Source organism: Rattus norvegicus, chromosome 3 (genome assembly GCF_021556685.1).
Source record: "Rattus norvegicus strain SHRSP/BbbUtx chromosome 3, alternate assembly SHRSP_T2T, whole genome shotgun sequence".
NCBI classification, from domain to species: Eukaryota; Metazoa; Chordata; class Mammalia; order Rodentia; family Muridae; genus Rattus; species Rattus norvegicus.
In genome coordinates this window covers 161,293,465-161,307,909 of record NC_141536.1, presented here as the reverse complement: position 1 = coordinate 161,307,909, position 14,445 = coordinate 161,293,465, and the positions used below count along the sequence as shown (strand labels likewise).

At 50.6% G+C, this 14,445-nt stretch overlaps 1 long non-coding RNA gene across 1 annotated transcript; it reads right to left on the bottom strand.

The window, feature by feature from the left end:
* Positions 1 to 11,220: 11,220 nt before the first annotated feature.
* LOC102550368 (uncharacterized) lies at positions 11,221 to 13,337 on the bottom strand. The gene is made up of 2 exons (XR_015685015.1): positions 13,146 to 13,337; positions 11,221 to 11,641 (listed from the first exon to the last, which is right to left on the bottom strand). It is a non-coding gene; the product is annotated as an uncharacterized LOC102550368 (long non-coding RNA).
* Positions 13,338 to 14,445: the final 1,108 nt, after the last annotated feature.

Genomic DNA, 14,445 nt, shown 5'->3' with positions numbered 1-14,445 from the left:
GCAGGGGTGTGGGCTTGATAATCTGCCACTGTTTACAGGCTGTGGTCAGCCCCCTGCTGGGCTCCTCAAGGCTCCTACACATACCCTTTGATCACCTGCCCCTCACAAAACCTGGAAAAAATCCCCTTGGCTAGAATGCCTGGCCTAGAAGCTCCAGGGACCCAACCTCCACAGAGTTAAAATTGCTGGAAGAGTTAGTGTAGGGGAAGATCAAAGGACAGGGTCTCACAGAGCCCAGGCTGGCCTTGAACCCGTGATGTAACTTAGGTTAAACTTTGAACTCTGGATCCCACTGCCAACATCCTCCTGGTTTATGTGGTGCTGGGCGAGGACTCTACCTACTGAGCCACACTTCCAGCTCCAAGGAGAAGATTCTTACACGTGCAAACACGTTCTAGTTGACCATCAAAAGAGCTCATCCTGTGGAGACAGAGATCAAGGCTCAAGGAGGCCATGCATCACACTACCAGGTGGCTCCTGGACTGCTTTGGTTCAAAGATTCATCTTTTGGGTTTTACACTGAGTCATCGGTTCATCCCGAGTGAGTCCAGGCGCTGCAGCCATGCGAGTAGAACATAGAGCCCGGCCCGCAGAAGCCCCACAGGGAGGAAGACGTCACATACGGGGCACTTGGATGATTTGTCCTTTTTCTGTATCATTAGCTTTTTCTTTTTCTTTTTGGAAGGAGCAAGGAGGAGAGGGGAGACAAGGGAAGGGGGGGGGGGAGGGAGATCTTTAAAACCTCTCAGCCTTGCAAAAGGCAGAATAGCAGTCAGACCCGGTGGATGTCAGCGAACACTTTCGTGAGGAGCTCAGAATGCAATTTTTTACTTGTACATGGAGTATTCTCTGGCCTGCCTTGTCTGGGTGATCGGGTTGGACACAGGCCTCTGGGAAACCCTGGGCTGTTTCTGGAATGGTGTTGGCAGGTGCCTGAAGGAAACTAAAGAGGGAGAGGGGGTGTGTGCCCTAGCAGGTGAATGGCGCTGAGGCCGGCTGCATCTTTTTTCCAGCGTTTGAGCCCCAAGCCCCAGAGTTCCAGAGAGTGTTCGTCTCCCTTTCCTGCCTTGTGGCCATCTGCCCCTCAGGCTCACACGGGGTTAATGGAGCATAAAGGTTTTTGTGAGTGAGCGGGGAGCCCATGGCTCTTTCCTGGCCACAGCCTGGCCCAGATCCCAGACACTGGGGGACCCGAACCCTAAATCTAGCTCCTCTTTCCTCCCCTAAAAGCCCAAGTTCCCACCTGGTCCAAGAACTCCCAGGGCACCGAAGACAGTTTTTCTCCAAGCCAAGTTGTCCTGGGAGATTGCAAACTTGCTAATCAATGTAAGAGAGAGACAGAGGCTAGGGCTGGCTGAGGAGCGGCTCCCCCTCCGCCCCCTGCGCAGTACCCCATTTAGCAGCCATCCCTAAGCCAGCGTTTGTAAAAGCCGCTTGTTCGGGCCTGACCTTCTCCCTTTATGTAAAGTGATATTGCACGCTTGGCCGACCTCAGCAAGCGGCTGACATATGTCGTCAGCTGGGCGCTGCCGCCCCTCTATTAAGATGGTTCTGGAAGCATATGTGGGAATGGCCCTGCCCTGGAGACTGGAGGAAAGAGGCAGGAACGCAGGCAATTAGGGCAGCCTGCCCAGCAGCCCCGGTGCCAGGGCTGCGCGAGGAACTTCGGGCCCGTATCTGACCGGCATGGAAACAATTAGGGTCAGCAAATAAGCATGGAAAAAGAAACTCTAAAACATGGGAACCCCGCCCCCACTCCTGCTGGGGGTGAGAGCCGCATCTGCCCCACCCCCACCCCTGCTGTAGAGTAATAACTTCCCCCTGCAATTTCCTGGAGGAAGTGGTCCCTGCGATCTGCCGCGATAAAATGATCCAGGTGAGCCTCCGCTGCCCGTCTCTGAAGTCTTTTTCTTCCCAGGCCAATCTCATGATTAACTGGGGTCAGCTACTTCAGGCACAGCCTCCCCTGGGCGTGCCCTTCCGGGACAGAAATCCATCCTGAGGGTTCCCCTTTCTCCAGGATGTGGTGACTCGACACAAAGGTGTCTTGGGATGAAGATGCCCTGGATGGGTGGTCCCCCATCAAAGGTGAGACCTTGTGGCTTTCCAGCTCCTGTCACCTTGCTAGTCAGCAGAAGGAGAATACTCTCCTCTTGCAAAGCACCTTCTAGAAGTTCGTGAGCTGCGCTAGTCCAACAGTAGCCACCAGCCACTGGGCTTCTGAGTCCAGAGCTCAGGGCTTGTGTCACCAAGTCAGTAGCTGAACTGCCAAAACTTTCAACAGTGATTGGTTTAAATTTAAGAAAAGGCGGATCCGTGAGCCAGAAGCTGTTGACAATACTTGGAAGACTCTGAGAATTTTTTTTTTGACTGTGAATTTTATGAAACTCAAAGATCAAATAGCTCTACAGAAAATTGGCTGGCTGTGCTGAGAGTAAACATGCGCCCAGATTGCAAAGGTTTACTTAGAATAAAACACCAAACACGCCAGAGATGATGTTATCTCTATTAGCCCGTCTCAATGCTAACACTCAGGACTGGTACAGAGGGCTGGCAATCCCCCCCCCACCCCCTACTCCCCACCCTCACTCCCCACCCCCGTTAAAGCCAGCCACACCTGGCTTTGTGACACACAGCAGCATAGAGTCCCATGCTTACTGATGGCAGAAATGGGGCAAGAGCAGGCCCAGTTGTTGAGACCCCCTGCTCTTCTTACAGAAGATCAGATCCGAGCACCCACGCTGGGTGGCCCACAACCACCTGCAATTCTAGTTCCAGGAAATCCCATGTTCTCTGGATGCACATATGGTTACACACAAAATAATAAACCTTAAGAAGTGTCCAAGTTGGCAAATTTGACATTACATAGTTTTTACTTTAGTCTCTTTGTGTGTATGTGTGTGTGATGTATTCTGTGTGTGTGGTGTATATGCAGTGTATGTGTGGTATATGTGTGTTTGTATATGTGTGTGTGATGTGTGTATGTGGTATGTGTGTGTGGTGTGTCTGGTGTGTGTGGTGTGTGTGTGATGTGTGTGTGGTGTGTGTGTGTGTGTGATGTGTGTGTGGTTGTGTGGTATGTGTGATATGTATGTGTGGTGTGTGATATGGTATGTTGCATATATGTGTATGGTATGTGTTTGTATGTATGTGTGTGGTATGTGTGTGATGTATGTGGTGTGTATATGTGTGGTATGTGCGGTGTGTGATATGGTATGTTGTGGTGTATGCGTGTGGTATGTGTTTATATGTGTGTTTTTTGTGTGTCTATAATGCGTGTGGTGTGTAATATGGTATGTTGTAGTGTATGTGCATGGTATGTATTGGTGTGTGTGATATGTATGTGGTGTGTGTTATATGTGTGTGGTGTGTGTTATGTGTGTGGTGTGTGTGGTATATGTGGTACGTGTGGTATGTACATGTGGTGTGTGAATACGGTATGTTGTAGTTTTTATGTATGGTAAGTGTGATGTGATGTGTTATATGTGTATGTGTGGTGCATGTGATATGTGCATGGTATGTATGTGTATGTGTGATATGTGTGTGGTGTATATGTTTGTGTATGTGGTGTGTTATGTGGTGTATATGTTTGTGTGTGTGGTGTGTTATGTGGTGTGTTATGTGGTGTGTTATGTGGTGTGTGTGTGTGTGTGTGTGTGTGTGTGTGTGTGTGTGAATATACAATGCACTTTAAAAGTAGAGGTCAGAGAACAGCTGTATGGGTCAGTCTCACTTATCAGGGAAGGGTCTTTTTTCTGTTGTTCATATGCTCTGTGCCCCAGGATAGCTGGCCCAAGCACATCAGGGAAATTTCTTGAGCCTCTTCCTCCCATCTCACAATAACAGCACTGAGATTACAGATGAATGCCACCATATCTGGGTTTCAAGGGTTGAACATGAGTCCTCCGGTTCGTATGACAAGACTTCTCCTGAGCCGTCTCGCCAACCCCTATGGATCTTACTGATTTGTCCTGTGAGGGAAGGAGTTGGCTTCCTCCCTCCACCATTCAGGTCCCAGAGATCAAACTCAGGTGGCCACACCCGGCAACAGCAGCTTCTCCTGCTGAGCCCGGGCCGGTTTCCTTGTACTTCTGAACGTATAGGGATTGGAAGATGAAAACGTGCATCTGTTACTCAAATTTTACTTCTATCAGACAGCACCAAGCTAGACTCCACTCAAGAGTCATGGTCTCCTTTAGTCTACATAGCAAGGGTGTCTAGCCTTGTGTGCCATTGTGGCATGACACCATTTTTGCCAAATGCCTTGGGTCTTAATCTTGGGCACTTGGCCACTGGGCCTTGGGCTGGATGTGACTGCATGGAAATTCATTGTCACTGGTTCCTCCTCTCAGGTCCCTCACGTTAAGATTGGCTTTTTTATTTTTTTATTTTTTTAGTCTTTAACATGTGTATGTGTGCCTGTGTGACTGTGTGTGTACCACTGCAGATGCCACTGGAGACAGAAGAGGTGATCGGACCTCTGGAACTGCAGGTGCAGATAGCTCTGAGCTGCCTGACATAGTCAGGTCCTCTAAGAGAGTAGCCAGTGCGCTCAACCACTGAGTCTTCTCTGGGCCCTGAAAGGCAAGCCCCAAGGAAATCCTGTGGACCACAACTGAGGACTGAGAGAGAGAGAGAGACCCTGGGAGTACTCAGTTCTGCTCCTGGAAGTGATCTGCTTAGCTAGTCACCTATTCTCAGAGTTGACCAAACAGACTCTGCCTTCAGGGTCTGGCCTGTGGAGCTCTTCTCTCTGCCCGCCTGCCCTCTCCTTCCCTCTTTACCTCTGAAGTGTGAGCCTCTCTTCTGACCAGCCATGGCCTGCACTCCAGCGCAGCTCTCAGACAAGATGTTAGAGCGCCTGTCCTCAGAACCTTCCAGGCAGAGCTGCAGGAGGCAGAGCCGTTATCTAGAGCTGTCCGAACCTTGAGCCCACCGGCCCCCACTGTTGGGTTATAAATCTCGGCTCGCGTCCCGACAAACCACACCAAACGGACATGGTTCTACGTGGAGAGGTTTAATGATAGAAGAAGAGTAGAAGCGGGGAGAAGTAAAGGCCGGCCATGAGCACTCGGAGGGAAGGGATGGGTTGGGGAGAGAAGGGATAAAGGGGGAAAAGGTAAGAGAGCAGAGAAGAGAGGAGAGAGAGGAGGGGGCAAGCAGGCCCCTTATATAGTGTCAGGCACAGCTGGCTGTTGCCAGGTAACCGTGGGGCGGAGCTTGACAGAATACCAACACCCACCCCTGACACTTCTGCCCAAGGTCTTGCCTAGCCCTTGGAGGGCAGGAGAGTGAAAGCCAGAGATGACCCCTCTCCCGGTGTCCAGTGAACCCCAGCCAGACCTTTACATCCTTTGTTGGTTGGAGGGCCCCCCAGGCGGAACTCATGTTTGTAGGTCTGGTACTGCTGGATTCTGCATAGCGAAAGTGACCCTGGTCCATGGTGACCATAACACGCTGTGACATCTGTCAGCCCTTCTCCAATCAGTCCACTGTGATGGCTCAGAGTGGAAGATGGGCCAGTGGGGCTGGGGAAGGGAGACGCTGTGGGCACACAGCACACTTGGTTTCATCAGTCCATGCTGCTCCCAGGTTCGTCACGGAGCTCCCACTATGTGCGGGTTGGGACCAACCTGGGGCAAGCATCCATCCCTGAGTGTCCTCTAGGGGTTCACGCCAGCCCCCTCATGGGGATAGTGATCAGAACAGTACGACGGAGACCATTTTAGAGCATCACAAACAAGGAAACGAGCTACGCGGTGTCACATGGCCAGTCTCTCCAAGGTCATAGAAGTGGTAGATTTGAATTGGACTGAAGGTTGGGGTCAGCAGCAGCGGGACAGAGGCATGGCATTAGTAGGACCCGGGAGATATTACAGGGTTGACAAATGGGACCTCTGCTGTGTACAATTGCAGAGCTTCCCAACAACATTTACCTCGAAGGGAAAGTGTGAACCCAAGTCCTCATCCTGCCCACGAGTGCCTCCCTCTTAACTGGGTTTTTTTTCCAATGTCCTATCACTTCCTTTTATTTATTTGCTTTGCCTAGTTCCATTTTCTCATGTATATGCATGTGTGGAATCTTTTTCTGTGTGTGTGTGGGGGGGGGTGCATGCACTCACATCTGGAGGCCTGAGATTGATGTCAAGAATTATCCTCCATCAATCTTATGCTCATTTGAGGCAGGATCTCTCAATCAACCTGGAACTCACGGATACAGCACTCCTGTCTCTCTGTCTCTGTCTCTCTGTCTCTGTCTTTGTCTCTTTGTCTCTGTCTCTGTCTGTCTCTCTGTCTCTCTCTGTCTCTGTTTCTGTCTCTCTCTGTCTCTGTCTCTCTCTCTGTCTCTGTCTCTGTCTCACTTTCTCTGTCTCTGCCTTCTGTGGCTGGCATTTCAGGCAGGCTGTCATGCCATCCACCGCTTATGTAGGTTTCTTGGATTCCAAACTTTGATCCTCACCTATACAGGGCAAGCCCTGCACGACTGAGTCTGAGCTGTGTCCCTAACGCTGTCTCACCAGGTCTACAGTCCCCGATGTGCAACTGCCTCCGTGTCCCCAGCTGAGTGCTGTAATGCAGGGGACCCCAAGAGTGCTAAACACTTTAGCAGATGGGCTCTGGGGTGGGGTTTACACTGGGAGGCACTGCGGCTTAGCCATGGAGAACAGACTACAGCTCAGGCATGCGATGCCATCAGCAGAGAGGCAGATTTCCACCCATGAGGGGAATGCTGCTTCCCTGGATGCCCCTTGCAAGGAGAGGAGCTGGGAGTGGCCCTGACTGACAGTTGCTACGCAGGGCAGTGGCCCCTGCGCTGGCTTGTTCACAACGCCTGTCATCGCGTGCTGTCAGCGCAGCGCTCTGCCACAGATTAATTTATGCCTGGAGTGTGACACATCCACACAGAGTGTATTTAAGCCATCACAAGACTGTTCTTGATGAACACTGTATCCTTGACAGGTATTCAGTTAGGGAGGCTCCCTGTTTTCATTCAGTCCCGGGACACTGGCAACCCAACAGCAGGGCCAAGGAGGGGTAGAGGAGGAAACCAAGGTCCACTGGTTGTGATGTGTGTGGCTGGGGATGGGGCACCTTGCCACTGTGAAATTTTCGGGAAGCCAATGGCAGCTGTGGATTTTCCTCAGAGCTTCCAGAACATCCTCTTTCCTCCTCTCCAATGTGAATATGACCTTCTGTCCTGGGCTCGGGGCTAGATTCTCATCTCAGGCTCATGCGTGGCTGTAAATAAGTACTTGCATATGATGTCAGGGCATAATTGATATTTGAAAAGCGCTGTCTGAGCTCATATCCTAGATGAAACCAGGACTGTCTGGTTGGCTGTAACCTTGTCTTGCAGAGTAAAGGGGATTCGAGGAGTATTGCGGGGTACTACACAAGGCTTGAGCCATGTTCCAAGAGCTCTCTCTTTTGCTTGGACCAATGTCCTGTTTGGAGAGAAAGCTGTTTGTTCAACACTGAAGTCAAAGGGCACGTGGGCTAACAAGCAGCCAGGGCCTAAACACTGCGTGAGACCCTTAAAGAAAACAGCGGAGTTTGTCCAGTGCATCTGAGGCCACACAGGTCACCTTCCGGGGCTGATTTGACACACCGATAGAAATTGGGGGGTTCTTTTTTTGTTTGGTGGTTTTTCAAGATAGTGTTTCTCTGTGTAGCCCTGGATGTCCTGAAACTCACTCTGTAGTCCAGGCTAGCCTGGAACCCAGAGATCTGCCTACCTCTGCCTTTCAAGTACTGGGTTTAAAGGTATGCATCACCACTTCCCAGCAATTCTGGCGTTCTTGAAACAGCGCCAGCCAGGTATGGAAGCGCATGTCTTTAATCCGAGACTCTAGAGGCAGAGGCATGAAGACATCTGTGCATTCGAGGCCAGCCTAGTCTACATAGTGGGTTTTCAGGTCAGCCAAGGTGTGATGGTTTGTATATGCTCCACCCAGGGAATGGCACGATTAGAAGATGCGGTCCTGTTGGAGTGGGTGTGTCACTGTGGGCGTGGGCTATAAGACCCCCATCCTAGCTGCCTGGAAGCCAGTCTTCTCCTAGCAGCCTTCAGACTAAGAAGTAGAACTCTCAGCTCCTCCTGCACCATGCCTGTCTGGATGCTGCCACACTCCCCCCTTGATGATAATGGACTGAAGCTCTGAACCTGTAAGCCAGCCCCAATTAAATGTTGTCCTTATAAGACTCGCCTTGGTCATGGTGTCCGCTCACAGCAGTAATTAGTTAACCCTAATTAAGTAATGGGACCCTAGCTCAAACTAAAATCAATAGTTACTACCATGCAGCTCTGGAAGCTAGAAGCTCAAGTGTAGCTTCTTCCCTGGGCAGAAAGCAAGCAGACTGGGGCTCTCCCGAGGTCCTGGAGGTTCTTATATTTTCCAGTCTACCCATCCTAGGATGGTGGTGTCCCTCCACCCAGAAGCCGGATCCTAAGATATGTTGACCAAGTCCATGTTTAGGGACATGTCACCACTCAGAAGATTTTTTTCCATGGTTTTATTTTCCTTGCTCTCCTACAGAGATGTTTTAACCACATATCACGAGATAGCGGCTGTAGCAATATCCCTCTTTAGCAAGGCCCTTCTCTGTGCCAGGGAGTATGATTCTGGCTCTCTGCCACGGTCTGCTACCCAGGACACCTTACTGCATGTACATCATGTTCCTAACTGACGTGGTCTCTGCCTCAGCCAACTCCTGTGTGTCCCCTATGCTGTCTCTGTGAAATCTGAAGTCACTGTTTCCATTGACTTTCTCCCCAGTCAACTATGAAGGCCGCAGGGACCTTCTCTGACGCATCCATCCTGGTACCACAGAGCATTTGGAGCCGGAGGTGTTTGGTCAGCATGGGTGGTCAGGGAGGGAACCCCAGGCTTCCACACATTCCCCACTCCAGCCCCGTGGAGTGGGTTGCAGGGTAACAAGCTCTGGGGCCTGGGTCTGACTAGCCGTGACATTCCGTGACCCTAGCCAAGGTCAAGCTGGCTCTGTGAAGAGAGCAGCTGACCAGAGTAGCTCCTCCTGGCCCTGTCTTTAGAGAAGATGCCTTTGTACTGAGTATCAAGGTACTCAAAGGTCATCATCTAAGGGTCTCATCGTAATGTGGTCCCCGTGGAGGAAGCTTGTCTCCTGCACTGCAGGAAGCTGGGCAGGGCTCACTGAGAAATCAAGGCAGAGGCAGAACTGAGGAAGGGGGAAGAGGAGCTTGCCTGATGTGAAGCTCTGGGTCCTGCTGAACCTGCAGCTCTCTTCTCCAGTCAACATCTCTCTCTGTTTCCCCGGACCCTGCTTGCAACCAACAACATCTGGCATAGCATTTTCCCACTTCACAGAGTTTGGGCGGGTGACTACAATAAACCTGGGAAGAACTGAATCCATCCCCCAATCCATGTGACCCTGGACCAGAGCCAACGTGAGTCCCTTACCTTGGCATTAAGGTAGAAGGGAAAGAACCTCACCCCTGTGGGGTGGAGGGAGTTCAGGAAGGGAGTGGCAGTACTTGGAACAGAACCCAAGGCTCTCCACAAGCTAGTTGGGCAAACCTTCTACTAACTGAGCTGCAAGCAGGCAGGCAGGCAAGAGGTAGGCAGCGTTTATAACAGAAACGCCAAGTTTTCTCAGCTAGAGTCCCTTCTGCAACAGACCGTGTCCCAGAGCTTAGATTTGTAGACAGAATCATGAACACCGGAGCCCCACGCTCCGGAGCCCAAACAAACCAGTACTGGCCCATATGAAGATCCTTCACTTCCTAGCCAGATTGGTGAGTCCCAGCCAGGAGGGAAACTTGGTAATGACTTTGCAATCCTTTCCAATCGCCATTCTGGATCCACGTGAAATAGAATTTCATTACAGTTTAAAAAATTAGATTCCAAACATTAGCGGAGACTTTTTTTTTAATGCGCATAAATATTTGTAATCGGCCCTGCTTGGACTGAAGATAAACAGTCACAAACAATATTGTGACCGCAGTCCCCTCCCGCTAACAACTTCCTCAGAGAGGAACGGTTGGGTTAATCAGAAGGAAATTGGCTGCAGCTGTGGCCAACCTGGGGTTTGGGGCAGTACTCTGGGGTATGTCCTGAGTCCTCGGTAGAGGCTCACTTAGGAAGGAATGCTGGGACACCCTAGGACACTCCGGCTCTCGGGGATTCAGGGCGGCGCTGCCGGTTGGGTGGGGGTGGGGCTGCGCTGCCTCGGGCCCCAGAACTCCGCTGACCGCCGCGGGTCTTCTGACATCCAGAGCTAATCCGAACATTCACCGGTTTGGAGATGTCATTTGAAAAGACCTCGTACTGTTTTAATTTACACCTCAACACGCTTCCCACTCGGTCACAGAGAGAAAGTCAGGTCCCAGGTCAGTTCCGCTATCTGCTCGTGCTCACCCAAGACTAGTGCTTGACTGGTATCCGGAGGGAGAAGGGGTGTGGGGCAGGCCGCATCCTCAGGCTGGACCTCAGGACTTCCACTGTCCAGGGGACCTTCCCGGGGCTCAGTCCCGGGTTATAGGACTCCTTAGCACTACCTCCAGTCAGGGCTGAAGCTGCAGACCTCCAGGGTCAGGGTTAAATAGGGTCATTGGTTCATTCATTAAACAAGTACTTATGCAGGATCCACACTGCTCTTGCTTACGAGGGACATCAAAGGCCTCCTTGTAGGAAGCTCACATTCTAGTGGGAGGGAGGGTGGGAGCATTCCCTAAGTGTGGGGGCGGAGTTATGGCTGGGAAGAAAATGAAGGCAGCAGCCAGTTAGTGAGGTGGGTGGCGCCCGGTTCATTTCGCATTGGTCATTTAACACTTCCTTGTAGGAATAAGGGGCACCAGTCAGTCCTGAGTTAAAAAGATCAGAATCTGGAGCCAAGGTGGCAGGTTCGAATTCACTCCTGAGTTACCCAGGATGCCTCGCGTTCTCGGCTATGCAGTTCCGGTAGCAGCTGGAACTATGTGTGGATTGTAAGGCAGCAAGGAGGGAGCTCTCACTTGCGAGGTACAAGTAAGAGCAGGGTTAGATATTAGTACTTAACCTTAATACAGTAGCTCAGTATCTGTAGAACGTTCTAGAAGGTCAGTATTACACAATTCATGTAACCTGCTGAGACGATCAGGGAAATGAGGGCGTGGGCGCTCAAGAGTGTGTGTGTGTGTGTGTGTGTGTGTGTGTGTGTGTGTGTGTGTGTAAACGAAGATAAATAAGCCAACAAAAAACAGATTGCTGAAGCGCTGCATCATGATCTTGACACTCTAGACAGTTACCACTCCTGAATAAAGACATGAAAGCACAGAGAGGCTTAGTCACCAAATGGAGGCCACACAGCCAGGCCTGCAGAGCTGATGATCTCTCTACAGAGCCTCCCTGTGGCTACAGGGAACCCCAGCTCCCCAGGAAGATATCAGGAGACATGCCTTCTGCAGTTTAAAGCAGCTGCCTTGAAGATGTGGGTTCTGAAGTGTGTGGGGCTCCTGGGTCAATCCTGGTGGTGCTCCAGTGATGAACGGTGCTCTGAACCTTCCTGTGAGGGCTTTGCTTTGTTCTTGTTATTAAACCACAGCTCTGAGTGTGTTCTGTCCAACCCAGTTCCGGTGCTGCGTGTTGGCAAAGGGAGCTTCAGTCAGGGCAGATGCTGGTTCCTGATGGCACAACTGACATTCAGACACTGCACTGTGGTTGTGCACGCCTTTAACAACAGCACTGGGGAGGCAGAGGCAGGCTGAGCTCTGAGTTTGAGGCCAGCCTGGTCTACGGACGAAGTTCCAGGACAGCCAGGCCTACACAGTGAGCCTCTCTCTCTCTCTCTCTCTCTCTCTCTCTCTCTCTCTCTCTCTCTCTCTCTCTGTGTGTGTGTGTGTGTGTCTCTCTGTCTGTCTCTGTCTCTCTGTCTCTGTCTCTGTCTCTCTCTCTCTCTCTCTCACACACACACACACACAGAGAGAGAGAGAGAGAGAGAGAGAGAGAGTTTTTCAGAGGAACACCACTCATGTCGATTTGATGACAGCTGAAGGGAAGTTTGAGTTATTGTATTGGAAGAAGAAATGCCAGGGGACCCCTACCCACGGTGACCGGAGCACAGCAAGCCACTTGCTTATCTGTAGACTCCTTAAAAGCAATGGTGGAATGTCCAAGAACACCTTTAAATAATTCTAGACACCTGGGTTGGATGTATTGTCCTGGATACACTTTGGGAGCAAAGCCAGAAGGCATCTGCCCTTCTCTCTTGCACCCTTGGAGTTAGGCGCATCCTGCCAGCCAGAACACGTCCACCAAACGTTCATTGTATGACAGAGCGAAAGCCGCCCACTGCACATCTCCTTCCAGGGGCACTGGCCAGCTGCTGGGCCCCAGGATGGGAAGAAAAACGGTTTGAATAATCCTCAGTTGGAAACTGACTCTGGTTATGGGCAAATGTCAGTCTCATCTGTCACTTTGATCCTGTCTGTTTTGGCAAGGGTTTGGGGGAACCGGCTTCTCCAACAAGTCTGGGCTTTTCTCGAGAACTCTTTAAAACAAGCCAAGGAATAAATTACATTGTTAGGAGGGGAGGCACTTGGGGAACACCCTCCCTGCTCAGTTTCTCTCGCTGTAGACTAGGCTTAGGGCAGATGTGCCATCCTTTTTCCTCCTTAGTGTCTGTGATGGCTTGTTCCAATTACCACCCAGACCAGATGTAAGATCATCCAGGAGACACACCTCTGGACTTGTCTGTGATGGACTTCTTGGACTGGGTTAACTAAGGTTAAAGACCTGCCCTGAAAGTGGGTAGCACGGTGTCCCCTGGGCTGAGGTCACCAACCACATATGCCATCTCTCTCTGTGTGTCTTGACCGTGGAGGCAACCGACCATGATGACACGAATCCCCCATGATGGACGTACCCTAGACCTCTGAGCCTGTCAGGGGTCTGATCACAGAGATCCACAGATGCTCCAAAGATGGAGAGGTCTTCAGGAAATGGGAAACCAGGCTTCAAACGATAGATTCTTTTGCCTCAACATCACAGTGCGACAACCCAGGCTGGCAGTAGGACTAACCCAGGCAGGCTGTCAGAGACTCCCAGAGAGCGGTCACCCCTTACTTGTTTGCATTCAGAGAGTAACCATGATGCCTGATAAATCTCAGGGGGTGGGGAGAGACTCACCTCAGTGACAGACACTGCAACGTTTCACTGAGAGATGAGCCCGCTTCCTCCCGCCCCGCTGTGGCAGTCTGCGGTGAGACAGCAGCCAACAGCAATCCTGAGTCTCCAAGTTCAGCCTGTGTGGTCAAGGTCCTTATTCTGGTAACCTCGGAGCTATGGTCACGGTCAGAGACATTGAGGGTAACGGAACTCTACCACGCATGCGCATTCCCCCTGACATCTCTGCTCACCGTGGCATTCATTCTCCCTCAGATCCAGACACGGAGATGGGATTACAAGGAGCCAGTCTTTGTGTTTCTGCTTCAGCAGCGTCCAGTTTAACACGGAACACCTACTTGAACCTGAATTTCAAATAAGCAACGCTTAATTTACTTTTTTTGATGTATAAGTGTCTCAACTGCCATCCGTAGTAGAGTTGTGCTCAGGAAAAATCCTTGATACTCACAACGAAGGTCCTGTTTGTTTTGTTTGTTTTCCCTGAGGTGGTTGAGCCTCAAATCTGAATTAAACTATCCTCAAAAAGAAAAGTCTAAAAAACGGAATATCGACAGCTTTTGTCCCCTTAGATAATAAAGTAGCTTTAGTGGTTTGAGGAAAATAAAATTGAGTCTCAATTCCTCATTTGGCTAGCTTTGAACTAATGGCAATTCCCCTGTCTCAGTGTCTCAAGTGCTGGGATTACATATTGGAGCCATTATGCCTTAATCAACTTCCCTTCCTCTCATTTTCCCTCTTTCTTTCCTAGCTTCCTTCTTTTCTTCCATTTGTTTGTTTGTTTGTTTGTTCGAGACAGCATTTTCCTGTGTAGCCCTGGTTGTCCTGAAACTCAGCTCTGTAGATAAGGCTGACCTTGAACTCACAGATCCACCTACCTCTGCCTCCCTTGAAGGTTGAAATTAAAGGCATTCAACACCACCACCCAGCCTTTTCTTCCTTCTTGATATAGGATCTTGATATGTAGCTCTGGCTAGCCCTAGTACTGGAATCACAGGCATGGACACTGTACCGAGTCTAAAATGGCCTTTAATTTGGTTTATGAGAAGTTTGGGACCTCTTTGCCAGGCCTTCATCTGTCCTCCTTGTCCCCTCCCTTTTCCAACCTGAGACAATATTGCCTTGGCAAGCACCCCAAGAGGCTGAGCCTAAATGCCTCAGGGAATAATGGCCCTCAACACAAACATACCCCTCCCCCCACGGGATTTCTTTCCCCTGTGTTTTCAGCATCTTACTACTTAAAGGAAGAGTGGAAGGATACGATCGCCAGCTATTCTTGTCATTTTTGTTCTGTTTGATGCTTAAT